The sequence below is a fragment of the Numida meleagris genome, chromosome 2 (assembly GCF_002078875.1).
Source record: "Numida meleagris isolate 19003 breed g44 Domestic line chromosome 2, NumMel1.0, whole genome shotgun sequence".
Classification (NCBI taxonomy): domain Eukaryota; kingdom Metazoa; phylum Chordata; class Aves; order Galliformes; family Numididae; genus Numida; species Numida meleagris.
The window spans coordinates 56178747-56200681 of NC_034410.1; the positions used below are offsets into that span (position 1 = coordinate 56178747).

A 21935-nucleotide genomic window follows, 5' to 3' on the forward strand; every position below is an offset into this window, starting at 1 on the left:
CGCCCCAAAACAAAACAAAACAAAACAAAACAAAAGAAAAAACAACACCCACCCTAAATCTGTCAGAGGATTTCAAAGGTAGTCCCACCCTTCCCAAGACTGGGCGTTAGTACCAGCCTGTGCTCAGCAGGTGCTGGCTGTGCCCTCCCCCTTTGGGGCAGATCCAGCCTACTTAGGTTGAGGCTGCGATTAAGCAAAGGAAGAAGAACAATGTGACCTTAAACATAGATGGCTTTTGTATGGGTGCTTGTCGTGATTATCCTAAGTAAAAGCAGCGTGGAGGAAAAGCCGGCCAGGCCCCCTGTGCTGCTGTAACAGGCCTGCCTTCTCGCTGCATGGTAAGGATCAGATATCCTGTGGAGGTACAGCAGTATTTGATGTACTTTGAAATGCAGTCCAGAATCAGCCTTTTAGAAATCTGATATGCTTTTAAACTCCTCTGGTCTCTCACTGCTAAACTCAAGAGATGTAAATAATGACTTTCCTTGATCAATTAACTTGTCTGGAGAACGTTTAAGTCTACACCTGCACTGTGTGCTGAACCAATGATCCACTGGCTTGTCTAAAAATGCCTTTTAGTTTTTTAAAAAAGCTTCTTTTGGTGTGTTTGAGTGCCAGATCCTGGGGGTAAAATGTTTTTCTTGACATTGCTTCTGTGTTGTCTCACATCTGCATAGCTGGCCCTCTAACACCTAATAAAGTTAAAACTTTGCCTCAGATTTTAATGCATAATTCCAAATGTCACTCAGTTATGGCTCTGGCTGTTTGAACATTTGCACTTGGGTGGATATTGTTTTTTGGCGTATTGACTTCATACCAAGATTCTAGCCTGCAAGAATAGAAGCAATGTTTCCAGATAGTGAGATTTTATACCTCCTCTGAGGAATCGCAGAATTGTAGGGGTTGGACCTCTGGAGATCATTGAGTCCAACCCCCCTGCTAAAGCAGGTTCCCTACGGTAGGTTGCACAGGAAAGCATCCAGGCAGGTTCTGAATTTCTCCTGAGGAGGCTCCTCAGCCTCTCTGGGCAACTTGTTCCAGTGCTCCATCACCCTTAAATTAAAGCTTTTCCTCATGTTCATATGGAATTTTCTGTGTTCCAGTTTGTGCCCTGTCAATGGTTTATGGGTGTTCAGCCCAGTTCCGTGACGAATGGGATGGGGGACCCACGGGCCCACGCCCCGGGAAAAGGGAAAAGGGGAAAAGGGTAAGGAGATGGCCCTGAGAGCAAAGAACAGTGGCAACAATCTGAGGAGAAACAAACTAATTTACTAAATAAGATATCGGAATGCAAAACAACACACTATAATACAATATAACTACAATTTAAGCTGATAAATCCAATACAGAGAGAGAGAATGTCTCAAAATCAAGGTAGGCCTTACTCTACTACCGACGATAAGACGGCTGGAGAGCAAGGTGCTGCCAGGACGAGAGATGGGCGGGAAAAGGGACAAGGTCTCGTGATCTGCAAGTTTTTATCTTTTCCCTCTGGCTGGAAATGGTAACAGAGGAGCAAAGTACCCTGGGGAATGTAGTAGTCCTTCTCTTCTGAGAACCAGGTACATTCACTACATGATATTATGATGTGGAATACCAATAACCGAAAATCATAAAACCATGACATGCCCCTTGTCCTGTTGCTGGATACCACCAAAAAAGAGCCCAGCCCTATCCTCTTGACACCCACTCTTTTCATATTTGTAAGCACTGAACCCACATTTACAGTCAAACTGCACTGAGGTATACCATGCATTCATGCATTTCTTTTCAGCAATACTCGTCAGCAAAAAGTCCTGATTTGGAAGTAATTGCTATTAGAAAAATCAGTAAGATTCATTCATCAGATGAGTTGCTTCTGTGAATTGGTGGGGCACTGTCTGTGAATACTGTGTACATTTTCTCAGAGAAGAGGAACTGTTCCGCCTCTCATGGTAGGACGTTTTTCCCCTTGAAAGATTTGTGATCTGCAGCCAGTCTTGGCTGGACTGGCAAAATTGAAGCCATTCAGTGGCAGAAAACTGGTGAAACTGTGAAAACTCCACTATGCTCTTAGGTTGAAAACTGCAATGACAAGACAGTGCAAACAGGGGTGCTTTCAGTAAAAGCAAGAAACTCAGAGAAGGGAAGCAACATCCTCTCCTGATGCCATTAACAAAACACAGGACCATGTGCAGCTGCTTCTTTTGGAAAGAGCAGTGCTGAAAACAGCCTGATCGTACTGCAGTGTGGTAGGAAATGCCACATGGATTGCAAACTCTAGCTAAGTCTCGAGCATATGGTTTGAAAAAATTAACTACATAACTTCCACATGCTATGGAATGAAGAAGGAGCTTACATCGTTTTTTCCTATTTCTCATGTGATAGAAGAATGATTTATTTCTTATTTCTTCAATTTACACCAGTATGTCTGTCAGGGAAAAGACAGGAAAGAGGGATGATACCTTTAATAGGGGACTTAACTTAATTTTCATTGGATTGGATTAATTTTGCTTAAAAGGCTATCTAGATAAAGTAGGACTGATTTAATCATCAGGAAATGGCAGAGTAAAATAACAATTAAGACATATAATAAGAGATTGGAAGATATAAGGGTTAAACTGAAAGGTGCTGTGAGCCCTGAAATTGCTATACTTTTTCTTAACTGTGTCAAAAATCATATACTATTTGCTTGAGTGATTTAATCTGACTAGATCGAGGATGAGAACAGACAGTTAGATCCTATGAGTATTTTCATCCAATAGAGACAAATGCCTTCATCGGAGAGATCAATGAACTGTAGTGATAACTGCAGTGTTGGAGAGTCTCGCTTCTTTGTTAACTGGACTCCCTTTTTACGGTTCAGCCTGAATAATATGAAAGCACAACTATTCCTCCCATAGACAACCTCTTAATTGGGCCTAATAGCCTGTTGTATTAATTTGACAGTAAGTCTTATTTGCTCTAAGATTTATTTTCAGCTATGACCTTAGGCTAGTAAAACTGCGATACGATCAGCAATATATTTGTTATGCATATTTTATCCAGCTTGCTTTTTTAATAAAATCCATAAAAAGTACACAGAATAGGTTTATTCCATTAAGCAACAGCATGGCTCATGAACTTTGAAGGCACAAATATCCCTAGGCGAGAAATCTTCAAGGCATTGAATTCTACTTCCAAATTAGTATCAAATTCCTTCACAGAATGCTAAAGCCATTTACGACACAGCTATCACTCAGCCATTTGATGAGTTATGTATCTAGGAAATGAATTTAGCACTTTGCAGCAGAATTCTCAGTTTAATACTTTTTTTTTCCTTAAAAAAAGTAAAAAAAAAAAATCAGAAGCATTCAGAATCATTTAGTTTTGATCTACAAAAAAATTGGGGAAAAGCACTGGGAAGAAAGAAGAAATGTGAGAAAAAAAACATGGGTCTCAGTTCAAAATGATCGGAGCCCTCAAAAACCAAAGTATTAGAATTTTTTTTCTCCATACTGAAAGCAAGAAAAAGGAAGAGATGGTATACCATCTCAGGTATAGAATCGTCAAATCATGGAATCATTTACGTTATCTTGTTAAAGATCATCTAGTCCAACTCTCCTGCAATGGACAGGGATACCTACAGCTGGATCAGGTTGCTCAGAGCCCCGTCCAGTCTGGCCTTGAATGTTTCCAAGGATAAGGCATCCACCATATCTCTGGGCAACCTGTTCCACCTGCTCTACCCTTACTGTAAAAAACTTTTTCCTTATATCCACTCTAAATCTCCCCAGTTTTGTTCTGAAACCATTCTCCCTTGCCCTATAACAACAGAGACAACTCTGTTCAACAGCTCCTGCTAAAAAGTTTGTCCCCTTCATTCTGTTCTTCAGTCTAAGCAGCCTCTGCCCTCTCAGCCTGTCCTCACAGGGGAGGTGTTCCATCCCTTGAATCATTTTTGTGGCCCTTCTCTGGATGTGCTTTAACAGGTCCAAATCTCTCCTATAATGAGGACTCCACATTGGGACACAGTACTCCAGGTGAGGTCTCACTAAGCAGTATTCCAGGTGAGGTCCATTTCCTGAGGAAATTTAGAATAATGTGAGGTCCAGTTTAGAATAATGTGAGGTCAATTGCCTGAGGGCAATCTGGAATAACATGGATATTTTAGAAACACCCAAGATTTACAGTGGACTCTAGGATGCACTCTCCAAATGCATGTCCAAAGCCTACAAATATCTCTCTCACCATATGGCATAGCCCTTGCTGCCATCCTCCTAACACATGCACGATGGAATTAAATTTTTCCAATAACAGCAGCCTTGTGATCTCCACAGTGAGTTCTGAAGTGATTGATAGCAAAGGTGAGCATACTGTGCATCCTGAAGGCTGCCTGAAGATTAACTACAGTGTAGTCTTCACCAAGAAAGCAGTGAGCTTGTGCAATTTGCTAAGCAATCTCCCTATGGGTTTCTGGAATGAAAACTTTATGAGGTCTGATGGATTTGTAAGGAATATATACAGTACATATATACAGTACAGCATATACACCTATACAGGTGATGCTTGAGAACATAGAGGTTTTACCAAAGATTTGAGAGGAACAATTTCAGAGGGGTGAGGTGTAGGCATTTGGGTCTGGAACAGGATGGGCATTGACAGGTGAAGCAGGTCTGACCTCTGGAACTTCCCAACAGTTAGGATCTTCTTATGGCATAGCATAACTCTGTTCTTCTTGTTACTCAAAAGAAAATGGTATTTTAGGGTTACAGAGTGAGAAGGAAGGTCAAAAAGTAAGAGGAACTTTAAGAAACCAGTTTATCCAGATCCCTGCTGAGTTTCTTACTACGTTGTGCTCTGCTCCTCTGGCTTTGAGCAATAGTTTGTAGAAAGAGGGGAGTGGTGAGGGATAAAGATGTTGACAAGAGAAGTACAGTCTAAAAGTGCTGACTGATGAGAGCAAAAGTAAAAGAAGATAGCAGAAAGTTCACACGCAGTTTAAATAAAGTTGGGTATTATCCCACCCTTTTGAATTTTGAGCTTACTATATTGCAGCACTGAATTATTTCCTTCATGTTATACTGAAATCTTGGTGTGTTTTTCTGCTACCTCATCGTCTCCTTCTGGATCTATGTTCACCCTCACATTTTTGCATCTTTTTGATTGACTTTGATATGAAGTATAATCTAGCTTCATGAAGTACCATTCATGTAATTCCATGAAACGCACTGTGACTGGAGATATCTTGGAGAATTGCAAGAGGTCTTTATTTTTTCTAGTTCTGGTCCAAGCAGCTGGATGTTAACAATACATAAAAACTTCACGGCTTCTAGCTAGTCTTTGCACTGTGGAGCTTGACCCCTACCAACTCCGTCCTCTACAATATACTCTAAGTAGCACAACAGAGTACAGTAATGCATGATAATAATAAGCTCCTGGGTTGAATATTTAAAGTAACAACTTTACTGCAATTCCACTTTGGTTCAGTTAAGCCTGAGTGCATTAAAATAAGGCGGTCCTTACCAGTCCGAAAAAACGCAGAGGTGATGCAGCTATCTGCTGTCTGCATGATTGGCTTGAGATTCAGTGTTAGACTGTCACAACTTCAGGACAAGTTCTATAACATTTCCACCCCTTGAAAGGAAGTACTCATTCCATTTTCCCAGTATCTGCAATTATCCAGAGGGACAATAATGTAGCAAAGGAGCTTCAATATTTTATAAGAAGAAGCATATGATGTCAGCAGTGGGTATTATGGCTCAGTAGTTTGTGCTCACTCCTCTATGAAGACATTTCTCCTAATTAGGTCAGATAGAGATTCATTCCTTGGTTTAGGATATAATTCAAAGCACTCTTGTGCTGTCAAACATTTGGTTTGTTTGATCAGCGGCTTTTTTTTTGCATTTCTTATGTTGTCCCATTGATTAATTTTTTGGCTCACATGCATTTTGTATCACACTGACTCATCATGCTGGGCAGCGAAGAATGGTGGAGAAAAACATAACAGATGTAACACAATGCAGTAACCAAAAAAAAAGGAGTAACTTTCTGATCGATAAGCTAATCTATTTGGTGAGATAGAAAGGTCAGTTTGCAGGCATGATTTATTTTTACCTTAGACAATGCATGAAGGCCTTCACAATTACGAATCTTGTGTATTTGACTTACCAGAAATCTCCAGTGTAAGTGAGTGCATGTAGGACATGTAGTACAGATGACTGATGGATGATGCTTTTCCCTGATGCTCTCTGTGGCATTCTCTACAAAATGTAAAGAGCCTATACATTTAAGTAGTTTCCCTGGGCTGGAAGAGGGAAGGGGCTGGAAGTGCTCTCTTTTTCTCTTTTACTGAAGAGACTTGGTTTCCCTCCACGGAAGACCTGGCTCAGGCAGCATCATTCTGCATATTTGACATCAGTCTGTGCTTGGGGAGACCCGGGCTGCAAGATAGAACTAACATGTCAGGTACTGCTCGCTAACACAACTATCAGGCTCTTCTGAACAAAAGCACTATAAAGATGAGTCATTTTTAATGTACTTCAAGGGACTGTCACTCACTGTGTGTGTCAATGACCATTACTTTCTTCAGTGGGTGAAGGGGTGTGGTACAATAAGAGAAAGCCTTCCTTCCGTTCTTTCTTTACTGTCCAGGAGTCTGAGTATATCCTGTCATTTACAACAAAGATTTATTGAAATTCATAGTGTGAAAATGTGGATGGGGTCCTTTAAAGTGTGTTTAATGAGCTTCTGATGTTACACCTACGGCAGAAGTGATCAGCATCAGAGACAGAACTCACTCCAAGTTTTCATTCATGCTTGTTGGCTGAGTATAACCAGGAGCACTGAGGATCCGCTGTTAGCATCTCACTAGATTTATAGCTGTCAGGTCAGAATCCCACTCTGATTATTTGTCTGGGAGAATTTCAGTTCCTCATTTCAAATTTCAAAAGGATGGACAGCAATTTGTCTCAGTACCTTTGCTCTTTCTTCTTCACAGCCACATGCTAAAACCAGGATGTTTTCCTGCCAGCTGTTAGTACTTGACATAACATTCTTCAACCCACATCCTCCTCTTCCACTGTCTTTTGCTTTGTCTGAGATTGCAGAGATGACATAAACCAAGATATCTGAGTACCTCAAAGAAAAGTCAGAAGTCACTGTCAGGAGACAAAGCTTGACTACGTATTAGCAAATACTCAAGCAGTTTGCAAATTTCATAAGTCTAATCCTCTTTAGGTTTTCTGATGTTTTAACAAGTCAAGATTTAAAGAGAGAAATGGACAATAAAAATAGATAACAAAAGCTACCATCATAAAAATCTGTTGATGACTATTTCAAGGGGATAGATTGCTTTTAGGATCCTCAACACAAACTTTCATCTCTTCTCTCCTGTAAGTGCAGTGACCCTTCCTGGTATCCACATGCTCCCTCTCTGATATCTTTCTTCATTCGCTCATCACTTTCTGTGCCATTCACCTTTCAAGGGGTATTTTTTCAGTCTTCATCTCTGCATGTAGCCAATTCTTTTTCTCTACTTTGTTTAAAAATAACCCCAAACTCATTAAAAAGTGTGGTTAAGAAAAATATACTTTTCCTATTGAGGAAAAAAAAATCCAGATTACATTTTAATAATTACAGAATTCTAGGGGGATAATAGAAATATTCAATGCAGAAATAACCCAGAGGGAAAGGTTCTTTTAGGTCTTTGCTGTCCCAGGTGTGACTCACTTGCACATCCACTGCCCCAGGCTGCCTGCCATCACCCTCTCTTGCAGCCCATAGTTTCTTTCCATGCTTCTAGTTTCCTCCTTGCTCACTGGGCTTCAGTGGTTGGCCTGCCTATTTCTTCTCCTCAAAGTCCTCCATAAATGAAGTTACTTCCTCCTCTTGGAGTGCAAAGGAGAAAATTCAAACAATATTCAGAGATACCTCATCAAAAGGGGGAAAACTGCCATACAGAGGAGCTACTGTGGTTATTTCCCATATTAAGAAACTACATAAAAAAAAATGAAAAAAAAAACCAAAAAACCACTGTTGCTAAAGTTGTAAGTCAGAGGCCTTAAAAATCAAGAGTTAGAAAACTCTGTTTGAACATCCAGCCATCTGTTCTTCCCTTGCACAGACTCATTCTACTTTAGTATTTGTCATATTCATATTTACAAATAATGCTGTATCATACTCTTTTTAAAAAGCTCATTTTGATAAATAGACAGGTGATAGACAGACAGATGGACATGTATAATAAATGGCAGGATTTAGATCTTCTAGCAGGACATAACTTATTCAAAACAAAGAACAGTACTGCTGGGTTGCTCTCTGTGGCTGGCCTGGTCTGTTCATGCTTCAGGCTAGGTTTACTGTCAAGGCAAACTCTGTCCATTAGAAATCTCTTACTTAAAGCATACAAGCTTGATGACACCCTTAGTGACACCTAAAGAGCTGGAGGGTAGCACTGCCCAACTTTGGCTATAGGACATCTGGTAAGTGTAGCCTTTTCCCAATATTAGATCTGTTGAAGGCTTTTTAGTTAATTAAGCAATTGCTCTCTGCAGCTCCGTGAGGCGGAAGAGCAGAGGAATGTGCTGGGCTCTGCTCCTGGTCACCAATGGCAGGATGGGAACAGCACAGAACTGCCAGGGGAGGGTCAGACTGGGCACTGGGAAACATTTCTGTGCCATGAGAGTGGTGACATTGAATAGTAATCTCTGGACTGAGCATGCTGAATTAGAACTGCTTCTAAGCCTGAATGGAGAAGTCAGTTTTCATAGCAACTGTTATTCCTGGGGCAAACACACACACACACACACACAGAAAAAAAAAAAAACCAAAAAAAAAAACCACTGCCACCACCACCACCAACAACAAACCAAATGCAAAGAAAACAACCACAAAGTCTGGCAAAAAAAAATCAGGATGTAGTTCTTGCAGGTGTGTTCACACAGGAGACAGAAGTATCAATAGCTATGTGTCATTTTTATTCTCTAAATCATCACCAATGTACTCTTTGAAGAGCACAGTTTTTTTTACTGGGGCTTCTAACAAGGTGCTGTTAATCTTAGAATCATAGAATCATAGAGCAGCTTGGATGATGTCCTCAAGGATCATCAAGTTCCAACCCCCCCTGCCATAGGCAGGATTACCAGCAGCTAGATCAAGTAATAGATCAGATTGCCCAGGGCCCCATCCAGCCTGGTCTTGAACACCTCCGGGGATGGGGCATCCACAGCCTCTCTGGGCAGCCTGCTCCAGTACCTCACCACTCTCTCTGTAAAGAACTTCCGCCTGACATCCAATCTAAACCTTCCCTCCTTGAGCTTAAAACCATTCCCCCTTGTCCTATCAGTATCTACCCGAGTAAAAAGTTGATTCCCCTCTTGTTTATAATCCCCTTCTAAATGCTGGAAGGCTGCAATGAGGTCTCCTCACAGCCTTCTCTTCTCCAGGATGAACAAGTCCATCTCCCTCAGCCTGTCTTCATAGGAGAGGTGCTCCAGCCCTCTGATCATCTTCATGGCTCTCCTCTGGACCCTCTCCAACAGCTCCACATCTTTCCTGTACTGGGGGTCCCAGACTTGGACACAGTACTCCAGATGGGGCCTCACGAGGCCAAAGTAGAGAGAGACAATCACCTCCCTGTCCCTCCTGGCCACCTCTCTTCTGATGGAGCCCAGAATACCATTGGACTTCTGAGCTACAAGTGCACACTGCTGGCTCATGTTCAGTTTTTCATCCACCAGGACATATAAGTCCTTCTCCACAGCTACTCTCAAGGAGTTCCTCTCCCAGTCTGTATACATATCTGGGATTACTCCGACCCAAGTGCAAAACCTTGCACTTTGCTATGTTGTATCTCAGTAGGTTCACATGGGCCCACCTTTCAAGATTATCAAGGTCCCTCTGGATGGCATCTTACTTCTGCTGTAACAACTACACCACTCAGCTCAATGTCATTGGCAAACTTGCTGAGGGTGCACTTGAGCCCATCATTGATGTCATCAATAAAGATGTTGAAAAGTAATGGTCACAAGAGAGACCCTTGGGGGACACTGCTCATCACCGGCCTCCACCTGGGTATAGTGCCATTCACCATAACCTTCTGTCTACAGCCTTCCAGCCAATTCCTTATCCATCAAATTGTCCATCCCTCAAACCCATACCTCTCCAATTTAGAGATAAGGATGTGGTGGAGGACCAGGTCAAAGGCCTTGCACAAGTCCAGGTAGATGACATCTGTTATCTTTCCTTTGTCCACTGATGTCATCACTCCATCATAGAAGGCCACCAGATTGACCTTCCTTGGTGAAGCCATGCTGGCTGTCTCAGATCATTTACTCGTCCCTCATGTGCCTTAACATGTCTTCCTGGAGAATCTGTTCCATGATCTTCCCAGGCACAGAGGTGAGGCTCACCAGCCTGTAGTTCCCCAGGTTCTCCTTCCTCCCTTTCTTGTAAATGGGAGTGAAGTTTCCCTTTTTCCAGTCCCCAGGGACTTTGCCTGACAGCCATGACTTTTCAAATATGGTGGAGATCAGCTAAGCAACCACATTAGCCAGCTTCCTTTAGGACCCTGGGATGCATGTCTTCCGGCTCCATGGACTTGTACACATTTAGTTTCATGAGTCGATCTGACTTTGCATATTTTGTGGGAAATCAGAGTACAATGGGATAGCTAAGACACTTGTTGTGGCTATTACCTTGCTAGGACCAATAATCCCTTGCAGTCCACAGCCTCCACTTTTGGGCTGTCTGTGCTGACATTAGATGATGGTTAAAACAAATGATTATCTTGCTTACCCTCCACCTCTTCACCTGTTTTTACAAGGATGGATTGGAAAACATCTCAGCTCCCATAAACATTTTAATGGAAACGTACCACATCACTATAACTTCTTTTATTTCCTTGGCTGTTCCTAGTTGTTTTCCTCCCTTTTCCCTATCATCACCACATAGAAGAGAGCTAGTGTGTTTTCTTTGCACAGGCCACAAGTATGGGCATGTCAGACTGTTTGCATGACAGAAGCCTGTTATTACTTTCTTTAAAGAGCCAGAACTCAGATGAGATTTCTTCTGTACCTCACTGGATGGCTAAGTGCTACACATTACCTGCTTGGGACAAGGCCCTTTAAAAAGGCAAGATGGAAGTCTATGAAGGAAGCAAATTGTAATACACAAGGGTAACAAATGCAGTAGTTCTTCAATAACAGTGCATTCATAACAAGTCCTTCTTGGCATACCTATTCTTTAGCTATTTACAGAGAAATGACATATGACAAGCAGACTGTACTGATTTTCCTTTCACTGTAGAGGCTTAAGCTGCAATCCCGTTGTCCATGTAGTGAGAAACCTTCCAGGGCCATAAAGCTGCGTTCAGGCTTGTGAGAGGTGCACTGCTACAGAGAGGGGTGTAGTGGAATGAAATAGTGCTGTTCAAAGCAAGGGCATTTGGGGTCCAGAAAAGACCAACAGAGAAACAAAAGGGATGAGAGGGAAGAAAATTAAAGCATACCATTGAGGTTTCAGTATGGAAACCACTGGCTGGATCATGCTAAGATGAACTGAGCTCTGGAGAAGAATGGCATGGATGAGAAATTCATATGGCAATCCAGTCTGACCATTTGGAGTAGATACAGCCAGCCAGGCAAAATGACATGGAATAAAACAGAAAGCAGAAACTCTTTCCATAGAAGTTTGCAGCCCTGCCTCCTTCCCCTTCCTGGTGTTTGCAGTGGATAAATGCATACTAAGTGACAGCAGAGAGTCTTAGTCCAATTTTAAATGAATGCTGTAAAGTGGACTTTTGACAACTTATTAAAAATTCAAGTATAATTCCAAACCCTCGGGTTACTTGATTTTGTAGTTAACATATCTCTGTGTGAATAGCAATACATGATGTCTGTCAGCAAGCCAGCCACAATAGCCCTAGGCTGATTTTCCAAAAATAAAATAGCAGTCTGTATCTGTCAGGACTGTGCTGGTGCCATGTTGTGCACGGGCATTTCTTTAACTTGATAATTCACATAGCTGAAATGTGTCTAAGAGCTGGCTGAAGCAGTCTTGGAATCTGAAAGAAACTCTGTTCTTTTCTGCATTGTGGCAGAGGCAGAGCAGCTACTGGTAATGGCTTTTCAAAACTCAGGTTATGTCGGAAGAGCACTGGGTAGTCACAATTTACCCATGTTAAACAGGTAGACTGAAAGAAAAAGAAAAAAAAAGATGGGGATTGGTCCATTTATAACTGAAAAGAGAGCTATGGTGATTTATTTATTTTCTTGATTGTTTTTAAGGGAAGTAATATAAAGGAAATGAAGGAAATTATATGCTTCAACAGATCACCTACCCTGATTGTGACAGAGATGTAAAGATGACTGAGTTAATGAATGCTTTGGTGTTTGAGAGCTGGCACAAATATAGCCCCTCTGGGTTTTGTTTTCTCCATCTGTAAGAGAGGCAATAATGTGCACTCCATACCTGTGGCTTGGTTTGCAACTGTAGTTGTGTTTATGCAAGCATTTACACAAAATCAGTGTAAAGTGCAAATATGTTTACTGAAACAAGGAGGTTAATTACTTAGTTTTGTTTTAATATAAACTATAATCAATTGTACTGCATTATTTTAGCAAAAAAGACACTCAATACTGGCACATGCACTACTTTTCTCAGTGATAAATGCTAACCTGAATGTGAGAAGTATTTGCAAAGTATTATTTACTCCATTTAACTTTGTTATTTGGGTAAGCTTTTATTTTCTGCTCACCAACCCCCACCCCCTATTAATCTTGCCCAACTCATACACGTGTGTGTGCAGCATTTAAATACTTATTAATGTGCATATCTCCCTGCATGTATTTCAACACATAGATGCATTTTTGTGCATACCTCTATAAATGAACGTGACTTCCAATTCTAATTAGACTGATAGCTGGACTGAGTGTTCTTCTCTGGAAAAGAGAACAAGCAGAAATACCACTTACTTTGCAAGTGTTTCCTGTTTTGTCAGTTTGGAGGCTTATACTCACATTCCAAATCATTCGTATAATATATCTATAATACATGTACTCATATTTGTAAGTATAACAAGAACATCACAGGGAGCATTTAATTTACAGTTTCTTCCTTTTTTTCTCTTGCAAAATTACTGAATTGTGAAAAGGTTACATAGCTATTCTATTTTGAATATAGGAAATGATATTCAATAGTCCCATTTCACTGCAAAACTCATTGTTTAATATTCTTCCTTACAGAATGCCACTGTCTACATTTCAATTAAGAGGACATATGAAAAATCAGAAGTTCAGGCGATGGAATGCAGTCAATTTTAGAGATGGTAAAGTGACAGTTCAATTTGTCTTTGCATTAAATGCAGCTGACTACTCTGGAAAATGGATCCTCTGTCTACTGTGGTCACATTCTGATATGAATCCTCTCGCTGTGACACTGCTAGTAAGATTTATACGTTCTGTGAAAAGCAGGGCAATCTTATCATATGATCTCATGCATAAATTGATCAAATTTAATGCAAAACAATTTTTTTCTTGTGTTTTTTGATAATACTATTCAGTTCTGGAACTTCATTTCTTTGATAGAACTAGTTTTCACAAAATCACAGAATTGGAGGGGTTGGAATGGGCCTCTGGAGATCACCAAGTCCAATCCTGCTAAAGCAGGTTCCCTACAGTAGCTTGCACAGGAAAACATCCAAGTGGATCTTGAATATCTCCAGAGAAAAAGACTCCACAACTTCTCTAGGCAGCTTGTTCCAATGCTCTGTTACCCTTCCACTAAAGAAGTTCTTTTTTTCATGTTCAGATGGAACTTCTTGTATTCCAGTTTTGCCCTTTGCCCATTGCCCCTTGTCCTGTCACTGTGCACCACTGAAAAGAGCCTGGCCCCATTCACTTGACTCCCATCTTTTAAATATTTATAAACATTGATAAGATTCCCCTCACAGTCTTCACTTCTCCAGGCTGAGCAGTCCCAAGTCTGTCAGCCTTTCCTCATAAAGGAGATGCTCCAGGCCCCTAATAATCTTTGTAGCCATCTGCTGGACTCTCTCCAGTAGTTCCACGTCTGATTTGAACAAGCTGCCCAAAGACATTGTGGATGCTCCGTCCCTGGATGTGCTCAAGACTAGGTTGGATAGGGCCCTAGGAACCTGGTCTAATACCAGTTCTGGAGGTTGGCAACCCTGCCTGTGGCAGGGGGGTTGGAACTCGATGATCCTTGGGGTCCCTTCCAACCCAAGCCATTCTATGATGCTATGATTCTATGACATAGGCAGACCGACAGCTCCCGCAATGTGAAGATGCAAATCGAGCTTCCAAACTTGAGGATAAGTATGGCAAAAATATGCAGGATGACAGAAACTGGATCTCTGCTCTGAGAAGAAAGAGTCTCCTCTTTGCCTCTGAAGTGCCCTTACATAACAGATATGAGGTTCTGAAGTTGGAAAGAGGATAGGGTGTGGGTAACAGTTCAGAATCAGAAAAGGGACAATCACGTTTAGTTGGTCCATCCAAGGACCCAAATCAGAACCACTGTCACAAAAAAAAGGAAAAAGATGTTAGTAATTGGAGACTCCTCACTGAGGGGCACTGAGGCACCCATTTGCTGCCCAGATAATCTCTCTAGAGAGGTTTGCTGATTGGCAGGGGCCCACGCTCATGACAACAAGAAGAGGCTACCAGGTCAGATAGAGCCAGAAGACTACTATCCGGTCCTACTCCTTCAAGCTGGGTCACATGAGGCTGCAAAAAGCAAATTACAAACTATTAAGAAATTTTACGTCCATTGAAAGGATATTGAAGCAATCAGTGTTCTCAGTCCTTCTAGCTGGGGACTGGGATCTGATTAAAAGAAGAAGAATGGACCAGGTGGATGATTGGCTGGCTGCATCGATTGTGTCATGCTCAGAGTTTTGGGTTCTATGATCTTGGATGCACCTTTGAGAGACTGGGCATGTTGACACTGGATAGAATGCAACTGATCAGGTGGGGCAAGAGTGTTCTGGGCAGAAACCTGGCTGGGCTCATCACCAGAGCTTTAAACTAGATTTGATGGGGGAGGGGGATGCACTTTTGTATGACAGACAAGAGCCAGGGAACACTGCCACTTTAGAATGTAGCAGGCGAAAGACTCAGAGTTGTCCCAGAGGAATTTGGGAGGGCTCCTCCAGGAAGGTAACACAGCTGCTAGCCCAGCTGAAGTGCCTCTGCACCAGCGCACACAGAAATATGCAGGAAGAATAGAAAGCCACGGTGAAATTAGAAATCTATTACTTAATTGCTACCATAGAAATGTCGCGGGATGAATCATATAATTGGAATAATACTATTGAGGGCTACAAGTATTTTAAAAGAGATGGGCAAGGAAGGAGGAGCAGGTGAATTGCCCACTATGTTAAGATGTTATGGCTGTCAAGTGAAGTCTCTGGTGACTGGAAAAAGGGAAATATAAAACTCATTTTTAAGAAATGTAAAAAGGAAGACTCGGGAAATACAGGTCAGAAATTCTTTACCTGAGTTCTGGCAGAGCTTTCATTTTGAAGTATTTGTCTTGTGGATTTATGCCGAGTACACTATATAAGTATGTACATGCGTTTTATCTTACATGCCAAAAATGTGTGAGCCTCACATCTGTTCTTGGGAAGATCGTGGAACAGATCCTCCTGGAAGATATGTTAATGCACAAGGAAGATGAGGAGCTGATCTGAGACAGCTGTCATGGCTTCACCAAGAGCAGATCATACTGATGGCCTTCGATTATGATGTGATGGCATCAGCAGACAAAGGAATTAAAACTAATGTCACCTACCTGGGATTCTGCTAGATCTTTAATATGATCCCACACTACATCCTTATCTCTAAATTTGAGAGCTATGAATTTGAATAGATGAAGAATTGTTTGGATGGTTGCAGCCAGAGGGCTGTGGTCAATGGCTCTGTGTCCAGGTGGAGGCTGGTCATGAGTGGTGTCCCATAGGGGTCCATCTTGGGACCAGTGTTCTTCAACATCTTCAAAATGACCTAGATCGTGGGATTGGGAACATCATGAGCAAGTTTGCTGATAACACTAAGCTGAGTGATGCAGTTGGTACAAGGGAAGGAAGGAATGCCATCCAGAAGGACCCAGATAAGCTTGAGAAGTTGGCCCATTTGAACCTAAGGAGATTCAACAAGGCCAAGTGCAAGGTGTTGCACTTGGGTACGGGCAATCCCAGATACGTGTACAGACTGAGAAAAGAACTCACTGAGAGCAGCCCTGTGGAGAAGGGCTTAAGTGTTCTGCTGGATGAAAAGCTGGACACAAGCCAGCAGTGTGTGCTTGCAGCCCAGATGGCTAACTGCATCCTGGGCTGCATCAAAAGAGGGGTAGCCAGCAGTGCAAGGGTGGTGATTGTTCTCTCTCTGCTGAGCCCTTGTGGGGTTCCATCTGGAGTTCTGTGTCCAAGCCTGGGGCCCTCAGCACAAGAAAGAAGTGGAGCTGTTGGAGTGGGTCCAGAGGAGGCCACGAAGATGATCAGAGGGTTGGAGCACCTCTCTTATGAGGAAAGGTTGAGGGAGTTTGGCTTGTTCAGCTTGGAGAAGAGAAGACTCCAGAGAGACATCATGATGGCTTTCCAGTACTTAAAGGGAGCTTATAAACAGTAGGGAGGCCAACTTTTTACACAGTCTGATAGTGATAGGACTATCAAGGGGAACAGTTTTCAACTAAAAGAGGGGAGAATTAGATTAGATATTAGGAGGAATTTTTTTACTCAGAGGGTGGTGAGGCACAGGAAAATGTTGCTCAGAGAAGCTGTGGATGCTTCATCCCTGGAGGAGATTGAGGTCAGGTTAGATAGCAACCCCACTCACAGATGGGAGTTTGGAACTAGTTGATCTTTAAGGTCCCTTCCAACCCAAGCCATTCTATGATTCTATGTTTGATTTTATGATTTACCTCTCTTTGTCTCATTCTTCACTAATATGCATAACACATTAATTTTGCACTAGGATTGTCCTTGTCAGAAATTTGAATGTCAGGTATCGCAATATCCCTGCAAAAAACTCTTTCATCAGCAGCTCATAAATGAGCTTCTTCAGACAGAAGTCCCATTTTAAATATTAGCTGGGTTACTCTTCCCCCCTGCAATTGTGTTCTGTATATCACGCTGTCACTGATATGAAAATGCCATACAACTACACCATAAGAATGACATGAAAGTGCCAAGATGTATTTTTCTTTCTAGTATGAAGCCCTCATCCTCTGCAGGTTGACTAACATATCCAGGCACTTACTTCACTCCCAGTAAAAATTTCCTTAGAGACCCTAGACTTTGAGAGAAGATTTTATACAAGGACATATCTATAGATCAGGAATGTATTTGTGTGGTTTAAAATGCATTTGTTTCTTCTCTTCAGTAAGGTCCTGTCATCTGACTTAAGTTACTTCATTTTAAATAAAATCTTTCTACCTCACAAACCCAGGCCTTTCCCCTTTGCAGCAATGTCATATAATTCTTACTTTCTATCTAATCTTTCAAGTCATAGTACATAATAGCAACATTAAAACTGTACTGAAGGATTTGTTTTTTATGTTTACATACACTTCTATGGGATATATCACCAGACCACTTGATCAAGTTGGAATAGATGTTCAAGTATGGTAAAGAGAGAGAAACTTGGTTTACAAATGAATACCTTGAATATTGCTCATTGCAATGGTGACTTAGAAGTTACTGTGGCTAATGTGAGAACCATTCTATGAATATAGCTAAAGAAATTCAGAATGTAACATCTTTTGTAATGAGTACTTTTTAATGTGTGTATAAAAGCACAAGTCTATGTTGTTTCCAGAACACTCAGAGTGGAACGGGAGAGTTCCTGGCTATATTCAGAAGTTCAGAGGTATGCAATGTGTTCTCCGTGACCTTGAACTACAAGAAAATCTGACACAGGGATCCAAGGCTGTCAGGCATTTGCTGGTGACAGCTCATGTGATGAGATAAAAATGGAGAAGTGGATATGATATCAAACCTTTCCTTGGCCAAATAAGGAAAGAAAAAGAGAAACAATGATGGCCGTAAAGCAAGCCTTGGTGGAATCGTATCAAGGATTTATTTACCTTGAGACTGTACTGAACCCCCATGATAACTGGTCATATTTCAGGGAATAGACAAGAGAACAATCTAGTAGAAAAAGTAGAGAGAAAATCAAAGGATGTGGAAAAGAGAAAGGAGAAAGAAGTTATTACAATACTCAGACTGAAAACTCCTCTGGTATTTCATCTGCACATTTCCTGTGCCCCCCTTTAAATTAATAATTACCCAGAATGACAAGAAAACCTCTAAAACCACTGCATGATTCTAGCTGATTTCAGATTTCAGCAGGAACTCTGACAAGGTATTGCAATATTGTTTCCAGGGAGAAAGTACCCTGAAATTCAGACATACATCCTGCTCTTAAGAAGGCAGGCATTCTTTACCTGTGTTCTGGCAGAGCTTTCACTTTGAAGTATGTCTTGAACAATCATGTCAAGTACACTATATCATATGTGTATGCACCTTATCTTATATGCCAGAAATATCGCACGGAAATGTCTCAAGAGAAGCAAACGAGAACTGTTTTTCTGGTCTATAGTGGACAGTTTGAAGATGCAAATGATCCAGTACATTTCAAGCAATTTAGTTATCCAGTCAATAGCACGAAACTCTACTGGGTTCTGCCTGGTAACTCTAACACAGGAAAAAAATTGCACTAATTATGCATGACACTGTGGGCTCCTTGGAAATGCCTTTTTAATTAGAAAATGTGGGAAGAGGTCTAAGGCACCTAGGTTAAATTAAAAGTGCAAAAATGAGATAAACGGATATAGAAATTCAGGTTAAGGTTTAGGTGAAACAACATAATCGTCATCCACAATGAATGTTTTCAGATTTTAAAAAGCTGTGCAAGGAATATGTATACACATTTTTCACTTCCCTTTATTAAGTGGTTTCACCTACTTGCTGTATGACAGAGGATATCAGCCAGTGAGAAATAGGAATGGGCAGAACTGGAAGAAAACTTATAAGGTAGAAATTGCTTTAGTTATTTTTGAACCCCATTAACATCAGTGTAATTAAGAGATTATGCAGTTTAGGTAGCTTCTACGTTTTTCAACTATTGCTGCAGACTGTACGTTTATAAACATACTTCAGCTCCTTGAAATCTTAAGTCAAGACTGGACAGTATCAAAAGAGTAATATTGAGAGGAAAGTCTGTTAATATTCATTTAATCAACTCTGTACTGACAAATCAGCTGGAGACATGCCATAGAAGACCCTTGAATTTTTAACAACTATCAATCCTTACCTACTTAATCTAACTGTACCTTGCGTAATACAAGAGGTAACACAGATCAGGGAATTTCAAATGTATGCCCCAAGCATGCACGTATATTACAACAGTAAAACCCAGCAGTGAACCCGTTCCTTAGACACTATTAGTGGGATTTGGATAAATTTGGTGCTGAAACGATATTATTTTTGTTGACAACAGGTTACCTAATGAGACTGAGCAAAGCTGAAAATACACTGATTGACATGGATATTACATTACTGAAAACAACTTCAGTGAGGCTTCTCTGCAAGTTAGCAATTTGTTTTACTTTAATTCCTCCTCGCTTGTCTCAAGGAATATTTTCAAACAAAAAAATTTATGCTCATGCTTTCTAGCTGGAGTTAAGTACCAAGATAGCAGGTTTTAAAATGTCTGTTTTGTAGTTTAAAAGATCTCCGACCAGGAAGCCTTGCCCGGTATACATTTCATAAGGGGGCCACAGGGAAGTCCTACCCTGAGAATGCTTGTTCTCATTCATTCTTTTCATCACAATGTCCATCAGTGACATTTTACATGTCCCCTGCCTCTGGAAGCTGTCCTACCTTGGCCTATGGCCAGGAGGTGAAATTATATATTCCATTAAATTACTGAATATCACACTTCCAGTTCCAGCATCTATTAATATGACTGCTTCTGAGGAAATACAGATCAACTTAGGTGAAAAGAGAGTGCTACAACCAGAAGGGAACATTTAATTATTATCTGGAAAGTTTGAAAGAGAAATGCTACCTAGAGGGAAGTTATCCCTTGGCTATCCAACATGCAGTTCCCACTGTCCTTGGGCTTTCCTTACACATAATCTAAGCCATTATTTCATGCAATGAGATGGAAAGGAAAACATATGCTGCTGCTTTTCCCCCTTGTTCCTGGTTTCTGTGTTTTGCACATGGTCCAAGGAAAGAATGAGAGAAAAGCAGACATGGGTAGAAGTCAATTTAAGGGATAGTTTTACTGGTGCTGGACCACAGTGCCACTAGCAGTTATTGGCAACACACTACAATTTTTATCTCCCTGCTTGCTGCCCACATGGTACAATCCTCACAACCCATTCCCCACCAACCACATAAGGCATATGACCATTTTCGTAAGCAATCTTTGCTGTAGCTCTGTACTACTCCTAGTGTTACACGTGGCAATAGAGGCAGGGAGATGATTCCTTGTCTCTGCCATTTGTAAAAAAGTAAATGTTTATCTCAGGTTTGTCACTGAAAGGAAGAGCAGAGAGGGTTCTAACAGCACTGAACATATAAGTACTAATGAAAAATACTGTTATTCTCATGCAGCAGGCAGTAAGCAGCAGAAACAGACATAAAATCTTAGCAATGCAAAATGAACTCCAGGCATCTGATAATTTTCCTTTTAAAATCCCTCACAACACTGAATTGCACTGGGTCAATCTGACCTGTTCGTGGCAGTGTTCATAGCAGTAGGAAGTCTTTGTGACTCGCAATTTCAACCAGAATAAAAATGTATACTGTTTAGATATAGTGCAGAAAACAACAAGAAGAAACCTCTCAATTTATTTGCACCAATTTAATACCCCAGAGGGCTCTGGTTTTCATGAATTGTGTTAAAATTAGTGTTTACAAATTATTAATCCAAAAGGCTTGCCTATCTGTGAGACTTATTGTAGGGAACCTGCTTTATCAGGGGGTTTAGACTTGATAATCTTTTGATGTCTCTTCCATCCCCTGCAATTCTGTGATACCGTGATTCTGTTTTCATCAGACAGCCCCCAAACCAAATTTATTTAGTTCCTTTATTTGACGCATTTCTGCCTTTCTTTGTAGGACATAAAATCATAAGCATATGAATCACAGAACCACAAAATGACTGAGACTGGAAGGGACACCTGAGGTCATCTGGTCCAATGCCTGCTCATGCAGATCCACCTGGAGCTAATTGCTCAGGACCATATCCAGGTGGCTTTTGAGTATCTCTGAGGAGACAAATTTTACCACCACTCTGGGCAACCTGAGTGTAAACCATGGTTAACAATAAAAACAACAACAAAGAAAACAACAACCAAAAAAACCTGTTTAGCTCCTCCCACTAGTTCTGCTGCTTGCGATTGAGTATAATCCATAAATACCAAGAGATTCTACTTTCCAGCTCTTTCAATTGTTAGAACAAGAAAAAGTATTACTTCTCTGTCACACATGAAATTTAGCAATGGTTACCATGTTGGAAAGAACAATGAAAAAATCTTTCCTTGATTTATCAGAGGGAGAGATACCTATCAGAATCCCATTATAAGTATTATATATGATTCTAGGTTGGATTCATTCATAGATTGCACAGATATTACTAGGCAGGGCCTCAGCTGAGCTACGTTTCCTATCATCTCACTTGTTTACACAGTGTGTTTATAAAATTACTGCAGTTCCCCACTTATTACTGCAGTGTTCTCATTATCAGTACAGAGTACTGATAATAAAGTACAGAGGACTCACTTTGAAGGAGAGGTCACTAAAACAGTGTGAAATGTCTATCTGCTCAACAGCAGTAACAGCTTTTCTGCAGGTGAAGAGAAGCACAATATCTGCTGAAAGGGGTTTGTAATGCTTCCCATCTTGTTTTACTACAAAGCTAAGTTTTTTCAAGGAACATTTGCCA

General features: G+C 41.0%; 1 long non-coding RNA gene across 1 annotated transcript; it reads right to left on the reverse strand.

The window, feature by feature from the left end:
* On the reverse strand, positions 6631 to 14166 carry LOC110394241. The gene is made up of 4 exons (XR_002435471.1): positions 14126 to 14166; positions 12838 to 12899; positions 12299 to 12397; positions 6631 to 7088 (listed from the first exon to the last, which is right to left on the reverse strand). It is a non-coding gene; the product is annotated as an uncharacterized LOC110394241 (long non-coding RNA).